We start from the raw sequence: 17,468 nt of genomic DNA on the forward strand, positions 1-17,468 counted from the left end.
TTTAGCATAACAACTGAATCCCTCCGTGTTTTGTCTCATATGCCTTGATGCTCTCTATTAGACAATACAGCCGGACTTAATTTACACATTACATACTGCGCTTCATTGATCAGGACAGCAGGTTGAATCTTAATCTTTGCTTTAAGGTAAAATTGTAAATAGATTGAATTATAATTAATGAGGTTTGAAATATGCGTTTAAGCTAGATACTTCTTGGGTCAAATTTGACCCGTTTCGATATTTGACAGCAGTAAAAATACCCTAAGCATCATTCTTTCAGCCTGAAGTTGTGAAACGAAATGCACAAAAAGTATTTTAATACAGGTGCTACAACTTTTTGCCAACATGTATTGAGTCTACCACCGTGGGTCAAATCAAGTCTTAGGTGGAGGCAGAGGGGGACCTCAGCACTACCACGGGAATTATTCAGATATTTTCCACATTTCTCCAAGTTCCTGCAGGGACAGACACCTGCTGGTCTTTGAGGGGTCACGGGGGAATCTCGAACCACTCAAATTGTAAAACAGCATAGAGTGATCATGATGACACATCTGAATCAGTGTGGGTTCGGAGGGTGGTGGGGAGGGGGGGTTAGTGCACAACAGGCTAGCTGGAGTTGGAAGGGGGGATGTATCAGAGAAATTGGACAACATGGAAGAAAAGTGTGATTACAGCCCCTCTGGTGGAGATGACTTTATACGTTATGTCATGTTTTGTGTTCTAAGCAGTAAATATTGTATTAACATTGATAATGATGTAGCAGTGAGGACAGCCGTTAATGGTTGCAGTGATAAACACGCTTATATTGTAAAGTTCCGCATGTGATTATCAGATTTAATCAAATATATTTAAATGATTATGGCTTTTAGGTTTTTGTGCCCTATGTAAAACAGGACATGATAATGTGAATTAGTAGAAAACTAATGTAACTTAAAAAATACGCTTCAAACCAAACTGTGAAGGCATCAAATGTGAACATTATATAAGGGTTAAAATTCAGTAATAATTAGCACCAATGTGAGCTGTTAAATACATTTCCTTGTGTTTTCACTGAAGCATGAGGCCACGGTGAAGGACGAAACACACAGAGAGCCGCAAAATAGCAAACAGCAAGTATTGTCTTTCTTGCTTTGATTGTGTCGTACATTTTCTCCCTGGGGCTTTGGTCAGAATCATACACCTGGCACAGATGATTTTTTGACATCCTCCATCCTTTTTCTGTTTTGACTTAACCATTGGCACTTCAGAAACTGAAGCTGCCGTCGTGCCCACGGTTAGTCACTCAGCTCAGGAGGCTAACTGCCTAAAATATAAAATGCAAATGTGACCTTAGTGCGAAACAATCTTTCAGCTTCCAGCTCTGCGATCATCGCTGACATATTGTATGTAGTTACTGTCACGCAGGTCAGAACAACATTGACCAGTGGAGATGTTGGGGCGAAGGGAGTGGAGAGTTGTGTGCAGCGGTTACTTAGGCAATGCATACATGTTGGTAGAGTTACAGTAAAAAAACGGAAGAAAATCCTGTCAGATATGTCAAGTGCTCTCTGATTCTGGGGGGAATCCTAAGGCTAAAGATTTGTTCTTATTATATTGGAGCTAATTTTAGCTCAGCACAGGCTTGTTTTTCATGGCATTTCTAAAATGAAGACAGAATATTAGTATCTGTAAAGATCAAACCTGCTCAGACAAAGAAAAGGGCATGCTTTTCTATTTTCCTAAACAGCTTTGTCTTGTACTGCACATATAGTTATAGCTCAGGTTGTTTCTGTTATAATGTTTATTATTCCATTAAAATAATCCCGGTGTATTTATTTATTCCATCAGGGACACACCTTAATAACATATAGAGGTATAATTATAAGAACCCCAGTCCTTCTAGAAATGAAATCATATTTGAGTCATAAAATAGCTTATATGATAATTACAAGGAAACAATCATTTCACTCCATTCTAATTTCATAACATTCAGCTAAAGCTAATTTACTTAATCTGTTTAGTTATTTTTTTATTTTTTTTTTTTTGGTTTGCTTTGCCTTTTGTCGAGGTGCTTTGTAACTCGTCTCCAGCTGGTGCTCATTGTTGCCTCTCGGAGGTAATAGCTCATGTTAGAAATGGCTGTGTGTTAATTGGTGCAGGACAAACGGTGATACATTTGTAATCCTGCACGAGCTCTCTCTGTCTCTGTCTTTTCCATCATCTTATCCTTCATTCTGACGTCAGCTCTGACCTTTAACGAGATTCCAAACAATTAGTTATTTGTTAAGTATTCGATCAGATGGTCATTTATCAAGCAAAAAATGCTTAACATTTGCTCCGTCCTTTGTCTTTGAATGTAAGGACCTCAGCTCGCGCTCAGGGAGAATGTTGTGTTATCCACAGTTTTCACTCCATTTTTTTTAGAGAAAACTCTAATTATTAACCATTAAAATAATTAATGTTTTAAAGGATAATGAGAATAAATCCTTAAAAATAGCATTTTAATTTATCAAGCGAAAATTACAAAATTCACTTCTGGCTTTTGAAATTTGTGATTTTTTTCACTAATGCTTCTAACAGCTTCTTCAGTGACAGATTATTATAGAACTGATCTGTTTGTATTAGGTGTCTTATATTAGAGGGAATTTAACAATATTTAACAATATTTTTAATGCTAATGTACCCCACTGACTGTATTAGTTGTTCCAGTGTTTCAAATATTAGGATTTGGTTCTTTAATTTCATTGTGAACCTTGGCATTGAGCCATGAGAGCAATTTGAATATGCCAACTTAGGTTTTTAGGAAACTGTAACTGGCTGTCTTACTGTAACCGATAATAAAAAACAATAATTTAGGCTCAATTGAGTGCTGTGGAGATTAAATCCACAGATTTTCTAGTGTTATTAGCCCACTAGCCACCTTGAATGACTGTTTGTTTCCTGGCACAGCTGACAGTCTTAAGAGCCAGAACATGTGGCTGCCGTCTCAGTACTTTCCCCACCCTGTGTCACGAATGAAAAGCAAACCTCGCCAGATCACCTGTTGCTTCTAACTGTAATCTACATGTATCAGTAACAATAACCATGACAGGAGGCGACATAAGAAGCATATCCACGCAGACCGCATTATTTCCTGCCTCGCCCTGTTCTTGCGAAGATCTGAGGAGCGCTTAATGGGAGCAGTGAGAATTTTTCGGTCTCAGATATGTCATTATATTTTATAGCATCGCTGGAAATAAAACTCAATAAAGGCTCCTATTGCCATGTCAGTATATTGCTTTGATAGAAGTTAATATTTTTAATATGTACTTGTTGGCATTGCATTTTGGCTGAGAGAATATTCGGTGCACGTTAAGTATCCCTGCATGTGTGTAAAGCAGCTCTCCAACGATACTGGCCAATTATTGTTTTCTACAGTACATCGAATATTCAGAAACTCCATCACTATCTAATTATACCGTCAATTGCTATGGCCTTAACATTCGCCCTGGTACCTTGTCTGGCTCTGCAATCTATGAGGCATCTGATGAAAGCTGCACTCCATGATGCAATCAAAGAGCAAGGCTCATTTTAGAAGTAGTTCAAACAAGAGAGGGAAAACTCTGCATGTTTAGTGGGCTGGTTCAGGGCAAACTGCAAAAGTGATTCACAACGCATTTACAATTCATCTAGTTATTCTTGCATTTCGGCACGCAATAATTGCAGCGATAAAATGACCGCAGCTAATAATCTTTAAGCAAGCATGAGGACATAATGAGGAGGAGGAAAACACGGGGAAACAGTTTTAATACGTGTGAAGGAATAAACCGGACTGGCTCTGCCGCAAAGCTTAACGAGCATCTCGATGTGGTGCTATGAATTAAAAGTGGGACTTTTTCAATCAATAAACACATACAGTACCATACCGAAGGAGGTGTGATAATGATCGTATAGTATCTTTCCTACTTGTCTTCTACTGTATATTGCTACAACAACATAATGAGCAGTTTTAGTTCAGTGCCACTGTATTTGTTTTTTAAAAAAGTTATGTATACATTTACTTAGCTGGTTTTGTGATGAACATTTGAAATGCCAATTTAATTGATACTTCATTCTTGTGTTCATGAGTCATCATCAAAATACTTTTACCAGTAATTAACCACACTGTTAATCAAAGAGGAATAGCTGATTAGTTAAATAATAAGTAAAATAGCACAGAATAATGAGTTTGCTTCCCTGATGCCACCTTCTTGTGCTATTTAGTGATTTCAGACTTCAGACTTTCTTGGACTGAAGAGTGGACTTAACTTGTAAAGATTTGACATAAAATCAAACTTTTTTTTTTTTTTTAAGTCATGTTCATGTGTGTACAAATACAAGGAATTTGTTGTCTCATTTCATCCAGTTGAGCAGAGCAGGAGCAGGCTGTTCAAGGTATCCCACCAGTGACCTCATGCCCCCAAAGTTGCTTCTCACTGGGCTACAACTCCTTGATTAACCCATATGAATTCCAGCTGCTGGAATCGCACCAACGTTTATCAGTTCGAGAAACTAACCACTTTCAGCTCTGTTTTTGGTCTCCACCGACCGAACCTGACTGAGCTGTACTGTAAGTATATAATGAAGTAATGAAAGACAGGAGAGACTGCACGGAGCTGTAGGGTTGAATGAAACTCAGTGCGGTTTCATCAGTACAGATAACTCCTCTCACTCCTCCTGCACTTCATATTAATATAAAAAAATATATATGTTGGCAAAATGTTAATGCAGCGCGTCTGAAGATAGGAAAGAAGAAAGAAAAAAACACCGACGTTTGCATAATGAAGTTTATGTCCACCTTTCAAAAGACACCGTAACGTTGCTAATATCCTCTGTTTCTTAAAATATAATTATGTTAATGGATAGACTGAGCCTAGACCCCTTATCTTTACGATGTTTACAAGTCTCACTCGCGGCCCTTTATATAATCAAGAAGATGTCTGCGGACAGAGCGACAGAGGTGACACGGCCGACACATTCTGTGTTCAGTAATGATCGCACAATACATTTAAAAGCATTAATGATGATTATTTTTTGCGTAATTATCATTTCATTGCTCCGTGTTGGCCCCCCTCTCTCTGCTCTCTGTTAGTGTGGGCATTCCTGTTTGTATGTCTAGCTCTGTATCTTTTTGTGCTCTCTTTGTCCGGGCCGGTGGTGGATGCTTGTGTCTCAGTGAATGTGTGTTGGCCTGAGAGTTAAAGGGATCTGGGCGCTTCTGTGGTGCCTGTTTGTTTTGAAAGAGGGAGGGGAGGCGAGGAGGGGGGACAGTGCTGCGAATCTGCTTTACAGAGAGATGGATAGGATGGATTGAAGGTGTGGAGCGGTGATTGGCAGGCGGGATGATGCGGCCCTGGCTCAGCTGCAGCGCTGAGATGTAGGCAGCTGCTGATTGACAGTCGAAGCCGAGCCTGGGAACCACAGCGCTGGATTGGCCACAAAGAAAGAGTAAGAGAGAGAAGTGATAGATTTAAACAGAAATATGTAGCCCCCAACATTTCCCTGTCTATTCTGTTCCTGGATAGTTCGATACTGCCATCTATTGTAAACTATGCTGGTGGTGTTTTTGAGATATTTCTTGACTGCTGACGTTGTGCTAAAACAAGCGTGAATGTGTTCAGCCGGATTAGAAAAAGAGAAAGAGATGAACGGGGGGATATGCAGAAAGTAAGAGGACTGAATGACAGGGAGCCCTGTAGAGAAATGAGTCAGGAGGTAAACAGGCAGAGTGGAGACTGGTGTCTGTATGTGAGAGCAGGCAACGTAACATAGCTGGAGCCTAAAACTACAGCTTAGTCGTTATTTTTATTTTTTTTTTTAGGGTCATTGGTTTACAGCCCACACACAAAAGAACCAACGAATGTTTTGTCTTGATCTGTAACTTCCCTCCTGTCATTTAACTCCCAAAGCGTGTGTAGTTGTAATTCCTAGCCTTTCTTCCAGAAAGAACGTGTTGCATGTGCGCTAAGAAGAGGTTCATAACAGTTCACAGATGCTGGTTGCGGAGGCTGTGCAAGGTGCTGACTTCATCTTGGTGTTAGCAAAGCCGCTATTAAATAAGTTAATTACTTTTCTCTGCTGTTCAGTGTTCTAAGTTTCGTGCCTCTAACCTTGCGTCCTCTCTCTGGCCATGGATTGGGCAGCTAGCTGTAAGCATCTGCTGTGTGAAGGCAACCGTAGACAGTTTTTTTTTATGAGCTTGTGTAATTGTGTGAAGCTCTCATTTTATTCAGTTGCAACACAAAATGTCCAAGTAAGTTTTGACCTGAAGGTCCACCTAAGATGTTTTCTGTGGACCACCGTCTTTTCACCACTGCCATTACCTGCTGCTGCCATAGAATCACAATCCCACTTTTGCCTGGACCTACAGAGAGTCTGAACTGTCTCTCTTTCTTCTGAAAGCCCGTCTGCCTCATCATGTACGGAAAAAAATAAGATGCATGTAGGTCTCATAGATGTTTTTGAAAAATCTAAATAAATGCTATGAGTGTTACTCAGATGTTTAAAGAGAGGATACAAAGTGAGAGCGACCCCTGCCTTTAAATGTGAGGATGAAGAAATAAAGGCGGATAAAATAGTGCATGAATCATGTCCTTGTTTAGTTTATGTGGTTTCCCACAGCAATGGATACGCAACAAGATGCTGGAATGTCAGATGTCAGAACAGCATCAGTTCGGGATTAGAGATAGCAAGTTTATTTTAGTTTTAAAATGACATGTGTAACTACAGAGTGGGTCTTAAGAGTGAGGGCGGATGTAACCAGAGATCAAAAAAGAGAAAATAAACTGAAACTTCACCTTATTTGGTCATGTGTTCTGAGCAACTTGGTGATGACGTCTTTTTAATATTTGGTTCTGGGAGAAAAAAAGGCACATGGGTTTTTATGTGGATGACTGAGAACCTTCACAGACATATCACACATGGGGTTAATAAGAAACAGAACCAGAAACACTTCCGCTGTTAATTCTTATATTCCAGAAAGTCCTGAATTAAAGAACATCAGTTCATAAAACTTAACTCCGTCACCTGGACCTGTATGTCTGCATGTAAAAAATCCACAACATATTTACAAAGCCTGACAAACAAGACTGAATATGGCAGAGACTGATTGGCCTTTTAGCGTACAGAGGTCCCTGTTCATTTTCTCTTGAGTAGCTTTAGCATTCTCCCCTTCATCATCCTTTTCCTCTCTGTCTCACAGTCTCAGGTTTATTATTAAATTTATATGACAATTACCTGAAATACTCACAAGCTTTAGTTTGAGCTGTTTCATCCAGGGTTCTTGCTTCCATCAGAAACAAGAACCCTGTTTGTTTTCACCCCGAGCTTCGTGCCCTGAAAAAAAAACAGATTCAGTGTCTTTAATCAGACCAATATGTTTGCTAACTTTGTAAACTAGATTTAAAAACCTAATTTTTATTCATTTATTTTTTACTTTTTTTTTTATTATTTTTTTGGCTCTGAACAAACCTTTACGCAGTACACACTAGGTCCAGACAATCTGAATGAATCAAATATTGGGTGTTGCTCAACATTTGCGTCACAAACACACAAATAATGATTTATCAAAACTGATTGGACATATTACAGTACAACTAAATATTGATTTATCAAAACTGAAGCTGAAAAACAGGAATGCTTTAACAGGCACTGAATTTTATATGACTTAACCAAAGTGTGCCAGTGAGTTTCTCCAGAGGGGCTCAGTAATAATGCCGACTAGCTGCAGCAAGCTAACAAGCACCGACTCTGGCACATGAGTCTGATGTTTCAAGAAGCTGCTTTCTTCATTGCCAAGTGTATTTGTCCAGCGTAAACAGGAAGCAGAGACTTTTTTTTAATGCCCATATGGTGACCTGATTCATTTGGTGAGACGCCATCTTTTAATAGCAATAAAATCTCATCACATCATCACACTGTCACTGATATTGTCCTGCGTGTAGGTCCTGTGACCTGGAACTTAATTGGCCGTTAACACTTGCATAAAAAGTACAAATTTGGTGTTATGAAATAGTTATTAACTGAGTCCCTAATTGCGGCTATGGCTTTTATTTTATGCACTCTCCAACTGCAGTGACTGCAGGCAATTAAGACACTGACTCTGGCGTGGTGATTGTTTAGTTAGTGGCAGAACAGAAAGAGTTTTACTTTTTCTGTTTATTTTTCCACTGGTGATAAGCCCCGTTATCTGCCCCTTCTCTGGCAACTGGCCTCCTCTCCTGTCTGTGTGGGCTTTGTGCAGCCAATCAGATCCTCTGCCAGCAGTCTGACTTAGAGCATAGTGAGGTGAACATGGCTACTTCCCATTATCAAGCAAAAAGTGAGTTTCCCTGGGCAGGATGGAGTAGTCAGCACAGTGGCAATTAACTGTGGCGGATCACATGGGCACATCTTATAGGCACCAATAATGATCAGAAACTGTCCCTTGATTTCCATGACAGTAGCATGTTGTCGTAGCCGACTCTCTTTTATTAGAGTAGATTCGTACATCGGTGGGATAAGGGGAAAAGTACAGTTACTGGCTCATTGGTGTTCATTGTGTCTACAATGTTAGTTGCAGTGTTTGTTATTTTTGTGGAACTAATAACTGTTTCCCCTTCGAGTTGCATGATTCGCAAAAAAAAAACCATTGTCGCTAGTATCTTTTGCTCGACTCGTCATGAATAATTTGCATCCCGAGTTTATGAAAGCATGGAAGAGCCAGAGCCACAGCACGCTGAGATAATTTTTCTAGCTTTAAATTATCAGCGGAATAGGAAAACAGATGCAATTAAAATGCAGTAGGAATCACCATCAGAATTAAGTCAGACTGAGCAGGAGACAAAATGATCTGATTGTTCTCTGACTCTTAATCAACCTTTTGCTATAATGCCGATCAATAACAGGGTCTCAGGATTTCTGTTAGATGATTTATTTATTTATTTATTTATTTTTTATGTGCTGTTTTATGTGTCAGGTGTGAGTCTATGAGTGTTTATCCGAGGGCCTGATAAAAAATAAATAAATACAGAATTCAAGATTTCTTTGTTGTTTATTTCCCTGTATGTACAGCGCGTAAAAATAAAACCAGACACAAAACAGACATTCTGAGAAAAATATTGTAAATAAATAAAATCCGCCTATATACGAGGGTGCAATGTACGGCTGCAGCTTGAGTTTTACACCAGTGTGGTGCAATGAGGTGCAGATAGCTGTCAGAACAGGAGAAGATGTGAGCAGCGGTTTGGATGCACCGTCTGACCAGACGAGAGAGACAGAGCCCTTTTAAAGACATAATTTGGTTCCTCTCAGGTTGCCAGGAATCGTAGCCTTTTCATTCTAAAGAAATATCCAGTATCTAAAATAATTGATTTCTACTTTTCTACAAATAGCCCGCTGGCATGAGAGAAAGGCACATTTTGCAGACACCTGCAAAGTCTTTTTATTTTGTGTTTTCTTAACAAAACAACACGTGACTCTGCTTAAAAATATAGTTGTGCTCCAGCAGCATTTTCTTCCTGACGCAAACTACCTACGCACAAAGCATTATGAGACATTATGAGAGCAGACTTTCCAATTTTTAAGTAATAGCACACAAGTTTGTGTGTGCTGCGCAGTGTTACAATAAGTAGAATCATTTTGGGGAACAGTGTGCAGGTCCTGCATTCGTCTGAAGGGGACTTGAAGCCGACCTAGTTTCTATAGAAATAATATCCAAGAGGACCTTTCCTTATTGGGATTATGAGCATGACAGTGAAGCAGTGAGCTGTGACGTTTAGCCACTGGCAGGAGAACACATAATTCACCATAAAAATGTCCCGTTAAGTGTCCCGGACTTCTTAGTATAACAACATGTGACCAATGGATGAAGATTTTCTTCGCAGTAAGAACATAGCTCAGTAAACAAATTAGCTCCTGACTTATCTAAAAAAAAAAAAAAACTTCAACCAGAAAATGCAACTAGGTATTCTTTTTTACAGCGTCGTCATCGGCCGTGAATTTAAGACATCTTGTCCCCAAGCTGAAGCTGAGACTGCATGCCTACAACCAGGCTTCAATTTAAAGGTCTTTGAGGTGGGGTTGTATGAGGTTCCTCTTCACAGTCAGTGTTGTATGAGCCACTGTGGACAAGGTCAGCAGCAAATCACATTTTAATCACTTTAAATAATGTCCAAAAAAAAAATCAAATCCAGTTTAGGTGTACACTTTCAAATGTTATCTTGCAGTGGTAATCCAGTGCTAAGTGAAATCAGACTTATCACCACATCTGATTTTCGGGATGACTCGGGAACCGAAGGAGTTGCATCGATCTATGACCTCCTCACAGCCACCAGACTCCATGCACAAAAACAGTCATTTCACCTGGCAGAACATGCGAGTTGATCATCTGCCGCTTTCCCCCGAGTGGTTTGTTTGTTTGTGTTATTGTGCGACTTTGCCATGTTAACATCTGTCTTGGGATCCAGCTTGACGCGTTGAAACGGCAGAAACACACAGCGGTGGACCAGCATCCTGCGTGTTCTGGGGGATAAAAGGGCTCTTTTTGTCAATGGAATCAGGGCTTCTAACTGTGTTGTGATGTACAGTCCACACATTTTCATTTAAAAGAGAGAGTTATTAAAGGATTTATTAAAGCGCGATAAAGATCTGTAGGAAAATATTTTTTCTGGCCATTTCCTTAGCAATGTCTCTTTTCTGTCCCAAGTTATTTCAAACTGATGTGCATGTAGTGACATTTGGAGCTATTTTTCCAGCATATATCGACTGATTTGTAGAGATGACTGTTGAGGCATTGTGCGGCATGGCTGCTGCGCGTACTAGCCACAGCAGCGACTTTATTCGTGATGTTGCAAAAGCAGAGGAATGTAGGAGAGGCTTGAATGAATGAATGAATGAATTCTTTCCGTCTCTACAGTTGTGAGGAGGTTATGCTGGTGACTTGCAGAAAAACGACTGACAGACATCTGGGAGTTGAAGTAAATCAGCTTTAATGTGGAGCAGAGGACATATTTTAGGGAAAACTAGGTGTACCACAGCGATTGTGATGTAGTTTCAAAGCCTTTCAGTCGCGTTGGTTTCCAGGAGGCCAAGATCAGGGTGGGAACCATTGTATGCGGCTTACAGGAAGGGGGGAACAGCTATCGGAGGGCACCAGCTGTCCGTGAGGATGGGCAGGTCCCCTCGCTTCCTGTTTCTCAACACTCGTGTCCCGGAGCAAAACAACACCAGCTTCCCTTCCAGTTTGAGAAACAATAGATGTCGCAAACAGCCCTCCTCTGCTTCCACCCTTCTCCTTCCCTTCTTTTTCTGCTGCGTTATCCCTCTCTCTTGTCGTCCTTCTGCATGCTCCCTCAATTTCTTTTTGCTACTCGTCCACTTCGCATTCTCCCTCTGTCTTTCCTCCTCGCTTTTCTTTCTGCCGTTCACTTTCTTCTGCTTCCTCCCACTCCCACCGCTCCTCTCGCTTCTTTTCCTTCCCTTACTATTTCTTTCTTTTTTCTTTTTTTTTTACCTTAAAAGAAAAATGTTGCAAATGCATAATGAACTGCCTTGTAAGTGTGGGAGCAAACCATTTGGAGCAATAATTTTCATGTCGATTCCAAGGGAGGTGGAAAATACTGCACACGCCTTTGTATTTCTGTTACACAAGCAGTTTTTTAGGGGGAGAAAGGAGTATCTTCTGAATTTAAAAATTGCATCATCCAACTTCTTCACTTGTGTTTAGTTTCCAAATCATGTAAAGCCACATTTTTTTAAATATATATATATGTAAACATAAAATTATATTTAAAGCATCTCGGGAAACCTCTCCCCCTGAGATCCCTTACTGCACACTTCTGCAATTTGTTTTGCTAAAATGGAATTTGTGATTATTTGCTAGAAGTCATGATGACAAACACGCCGCTCATGAAAAAATGACGACTGAGACGCAACATGAGCTTTTAACAGTAGATTCCAGAAAGGTCAACAAGATGAGCTGTGAGAGAGAAGGAGAGTTTTATCAATAATAAATAGAATTTTCTTCTGCACACGGGAGAGTAGAAGAAGAAGAAAAAGAAGAGTTTTGCCCAGAAATCATGCAGCGTATGCATGCCTCGCACGCACCATGGTGCGGCCACACACTCGTATCAGTTCGTCCACTTAGAGAAAGCAAGTGTAAGCTCAACACAAGCACATAGACGTCACACACACACAGAGAGCACATCTGGACTCAAACAACTATCTACACACACACACACACACACACAGTTGTGTATGTGCAGGATCCCAGTGCGGAGTTATTGACACATGGAGAAATCCATATTTATATATAATACAGTGTGGTGGAGACCCATCAGTCTCCATAGTCTATGAAAGGGTCTGCACCGCTTTACTTAAGGTATTAAATGTTTATGTGGTGCTTTTTCAACCCTCAATAACCCTCCTTTCAACACACACGGGTGTGCACATGCACTCATAATGGCACCGTCCCAAATCTGGAGAGAAATCCACAATTTTAAAATGGTATAAATGTTACTTTTTCAGTTTATTGCCTCAATATTTTTGCTTTTTTTCCCACAATAGGTGACACACAAATCACCAAATCATGCTCTTATTAACAATTCTTAGTTGTAGCTAATCATGCCATCGCATCATAACTGACGCTTCTCCAACAGCAGCTGATGGGGGGCTGTGCAGCGTTGGCGGTTTGATTCCCAGTTTGTCCCAACAACACGATGAAATGTAGTCCAGCGGGGGAATGAACACCAAGTTGCTGTTGAAGGCCAGTAAAGCCATCATATAAATACCATCCGTAACTTATAGGAAGGAGTTCCCAAGCGTTTTAACTTTTGACTGCTTACAATAAGGTAATGTATAATTATGAACCTTCATCTCAAATAGAAAAAAGTATCTCATATTCTGAAATTCGAAGGATTTTTAAAGATCCTGAAGAGGTAATATTACTATAAATAATTAAAACCGGGGAAATGACAAATTTTTAAACGGGTGTTTTGTAATAATAATACATACTTCTTTTATTCATTTAATTATCCTGTCACTGCTCAGATTTAACTTGGGATCCTGCTGGCTTAGTGAATAGCTGCTTTGAAGATGGACGGACACACAAAGACACAGGCGTCTGAGGTTCAGGTCGCACTTCATGCTGGTTTCTTTGCAATATTATTATTTGTTCTTTGTATCTCAAAAATGTGAATTCTGGCGGTCAAGTTTATTTTATGATATTTTCCAGTGGGATTCTTCTACTCCTGATTAGTACACACATTAAGAAATCGTCATCTCTGCTTCTCCTTCCTCACCTGGAGTAATAATTGTACTAATAGTACTAAATATGAAATTCTTCCTTGTGGCCTGACCCTAACCCCGTCCCCAGGTGAGCTGCTGAGATCCTGGCAGGTACCGCCGCCCCTTTTAGATCAGAGCTCCATTATCAGAGGCCAAACAGTGCAAAGCGATGCTCATTATTATTGATTCAGGCTCACCAGGTTTCTGAGTCACATAAGACCCGTGTGTGTGTGTGTGTGTGTTTGTTTGTGCGAGCTGTTAAGTCACGCTGTGAGGATCCTCTGATCATGCGGATGGAGTCTGGTTGAGGGCTCATGATGGAGCGTGAGGTGAAATTTCACTTTTTCCCCTGAGAATGAATGCCTGGCTGGAATTTGGCTTAACTTATGTGAGAAATGATGCATGTCCCAGGTCTGGCTTTTTTCTTTTTTCTCGGTGTGCACTTTTCCCACATTATGCGTGCCAGTGGGTGTGGGGGGTTGTGTGTGTGGGTGTGGTGGGGCCTTTGCTCCCCGGTTGTCCTTGAGGTGCCGGGGTTGGGTGGAGGGGTGACGTGAATAGGGTGAGAGGGAGTTGGCTCAACCCCCCCCCCCCCACCAACCTTCCCCCCCAATGCCTGCTGATTTGCTTCTTATGTGAGAAATGATGCATGTCATCCCAGAGTTCTGGCATTTTTTTTTCTTTTTTTTCTCGGTGTTGCACTATTTGTCCCACTATTATTGGCGTGCACAGTGGTCCAGGTGGTGGTGGTGGTGCTGCTGTTGGTGGTGGTGTTGGTGGTGGGGCGTCTTTGTCTCTTCCTCCTCTGTGTGTTGCATCCTCCCTGAGGAGCTGCGCCCCGGGGGTCTGTGCGGCTGGAGGGGGTGGACCCTGTTGAATTATGGATGGAGGTGAAGAGGGGATGAGGTTTGGCCTCGAGGGGACATACCCCCCCACCCTCCCCTCCATCCCCAACACTTCCGCCTCTCCCCACCCCTCCCCCATCCTCTCCTTCCCTCCTGCTTCCCTCTCTGCCCAAACAGTCACCATCCACGCGTGGCGTGAGGTTGGATGAGGGTGACTGGAGATGCGTCGCTCTCTCTCTGTCTTTCTGCTTTGCCATTTTTTTTTCCTTCTCTCTTGTTACACTCTCGTCCTTATCTCCTTCTTGCTCTCCCTCCCAGATTTCAGCTGGGAAAGTCAAAATGACAGAGGTCCATTCAGCTGAAAATGCTCTGCAGATGTTGAGAAAACCAGAGGGAGACGTGGAGTATCTTGGTTTTCATCCACTGTGAATTACCAGCCGGATTCAGCTTCTTTTAGCCGCTTCACTAAAAACCTCAAACAATCTAATCTAATGTTGCTGTTTTTCTTCAAATAGGTCACCTTGTATCGTCCTGTAGTGTAGCTGTATTTTATCGTCTTATTCTAACTAACTGAATCATGATATAGTTGGTTTGAGGAGGGTTGTCTCAGCACGTCATTGTAGTTCTGTAATAATGTATGTGACATTTTCCAGCAACGTTGGCTACACAGAGAGAATCGGGGAGAGACCTTGGTCCAGCTTGTTAGAAAAGGTGTCATTTAACTGTTATAGAACATAAACTCTAAATGAAGATCTGGTCAGTCAGGATGAAGCCTGGTGCATGGTCGCCACAATGCTGGAAAATACAAAAAAAAAAAAAAATCTGTTCTAAATGTACCTTAGAGGGATTTTTTTTTGTTGATGTTGTTTTAAACACGCTTATCTACATGGGAGTGGACAAGTCCGCTTGTTTTATGCAAATATATGTAATTAGTGTTGAAACGGTTAAAGAGAAATACAGTCCAGAATATTCCCCAGAAGAACTTCAAAGGTACGACACGTGCAGAGGATATGCTGCATTTCTTGCGCGGTCTGCCTTTGGCAAGGTGAAGGAGGGCTCTCTGCATCAGTTGTGGCTAGCGTGTGGCGTTGGGGACTGTGGCGTTGGCTCGGTTAGTGTCCAGAGCCGCTTTGTTGTTGTCGGGTGAGCCATCTGGTGGGGCTTTGGGCTGAGCTTGCCGTTCAGACTGCTCTCATGTCCGTCCGCCTCTGCTCACAGAGGTTCGCTTGTGCTCGCCTTTCACGCCGCCGCTTCTCCGCCACTTGCTGATTCCCAAACCACGGGTCAGAGGATCGCACGTTCCACCAACGCTAATTTGCATTTTCTTTTTAAAAGCAGAAGAAAAATGTTTATTCTGAACGCATAATAATGGATCAAAATTATTCATATGGCCTTTTTTAATTGTCATTTTGCTGACTTAATCTGATTACCGTTCTGTGGATCTGGTAGAAATCATGGTCCCAGAATAAAAAACAACATTGTCTGGAAGCACGTGCCAAGACACGTACACTGTATCTTATAAATAGCAATGCCCCTTTAAGATAGACAACTAAATGAGTTGTCTAACACTTTCCACATGTTAAATAAAGTCATGTTTGCTCTGCGACTGAACAAACAACTAATAACCTCAAATGATTCCCTGCTGTCTTCAGGACATTTAGGCTAATATAAAGCACAGGTTGGCATCATGGGTAACTTTTGAGATTGGAATAATTTTTTTTTTATGGCTGAGCTTTATGATTTTAATTCGGCCCTTGAAGGACACAGCATACAGAAGAGACTTATAAGCACTGCACTAGTATCACAGTTTGGACACTGGAGCATGCTGAAAACATGTTGTATGAGTTAGAAGTATACTAAAACGTCCTGTCTCTTGATTATTAGTGGTTCATGTTAATGGATCCCGAGAATTAAATTAAAGTCACTAGTCAGCGTAGTAGAATGCATGCTAGTCAACTGTACCGACACATTGTTAGGCTTATACTTCTCTTGTCTGAGGACTGTGCTTTGAGTGTCAATAACTTTGATAACAGGGGACCTCTAAAACTCAACATCACAGAATTAAACGACAAATTAAATTTTGCCATCCAGAAGCACTCTCTCTCTCTCTCTTTCTCTCTCTCTCTCTCTCTCTCCGTCCTGTATTTCATTTTTTGGGGGGGAATTTAATTTTGAACTACGTGAACAGTGGTCTCCTCTGTAAGGCCGTCTTAACGATTTGCTTTGGCTCGGGCATTTGGACAATTGTGCAAAAACGGTTTTAATGAAATCTATTATTATTTCTTTCCTCTTTTTTTTTGTCAGCGGGGGCAGTGAGTGGGGGTGGGAGGGTGTTTACCTCACAAAATAGAATACAGCAGCCCCCAAAATGACAGGAAATACGGAGTGAGAGAGAATGGGAGAAAGAGAGAGAAAGAGAGGGAGATTGAATTAAAGTTTTATGACTGATGAATATTTCATGTTCTGGGCAGTGATTCCCACATTCTGGGATGTGTTTGTGCACGAGCCTCAGTATGTGTATGTCTGACTGTTCCTCTAGAATATATGATTTGTGTTTTAACCCTTTCTGTGCTGTGTTAGGACAGCACATTCACTACATGCAGTAGCCAGTATATAACCTCACACCGGTCCTGGCTTTAATGCTACATTCCTCATTGACAGCGCTCTTGGTTGGTCCTTCCTCCTCTCCAAACTGTCAGCGAGGACACCTCCTCCAGGTGTGACTAAAAGATCGGCAGGCAAAAATCTTCTCATTATTGGCGAAAAATGCTTTTTTAAAGTTGAGCCCAATATAAATTGAGGCTTCAGCAGTCTGGAGTTGGACAAATGGGGTGGGTGTCATTATCAGGTTTATTTCTGGTGCAGTGTCCACTACATGCTACAACTGCCAAAATGTGTCCATCTGTCGTTGGCCTGCAAGAGAAGGCCAGGGAAATACATAGGGAGGGACATCTGTACTGTAACAACTGCAGAAGACAATCCTGTATCATGGAGCTGGTTTAATGCTTGACATAATTGGTGAAGGATGTAGCGTGGTTTTTTTAAACACTGATGTGGCCCATGCACATCTAGACTGAGGCACAGTACACAATCAGGTGGACTCTAATTTGCATTACCACATTGTGTTTACATTATTTTTATGATGCGTAGAAAATGTAAAACAGTCTACTTCCATTAGTTGCACAGTTCTTAGTTTGCCTTTGCTTTGGAGATTTTTGTGGAATATTACTGAGTATCCAAAAGCAAATCTATATCAAAGGCAACTGGACTGGCGTTGGAGTTTTGGTTTTTATTCCGAACAACATCCAAGGGTGATGCACACTTGAGATTGCATGAGAAGGGTCTGTTAACGACGCAATCCCC

The 17,468-nt window shown here is 41.1% G+C and overlaps 1 protein-coding gene across 5 annotated transcripts in view; it reads left to right on the forward strand.

The window, feature by feature from the left end:
* ldb2a (LIM domain binding 2a) overlaps nucleotides 1-17,468 on the forward strand; it is an 86,360-nt gene that overhangs the window by 26,717 nt on the left and 42,175 nt on the right. The gene's annotated exons all lie outside the window — the stretch shown is intronic.

The sequence above is a fragment of the Mugil cephalus genome, chromosome 5 (genome assembly GCF_022458985.1).
Source record: "Mugil cephalus isolate CIBA_MC_2020 chromosome 5, CIBA_Mcephalus_1.1, whole genome shotgun sequence".
In the NCBI taxonomy this organism is placed as follows: Eukaryota; Metazoa; Chordata; class Actinopteri; order Mugiliformes; family Mugilidae; genus Mugil; species Mugil cephalus.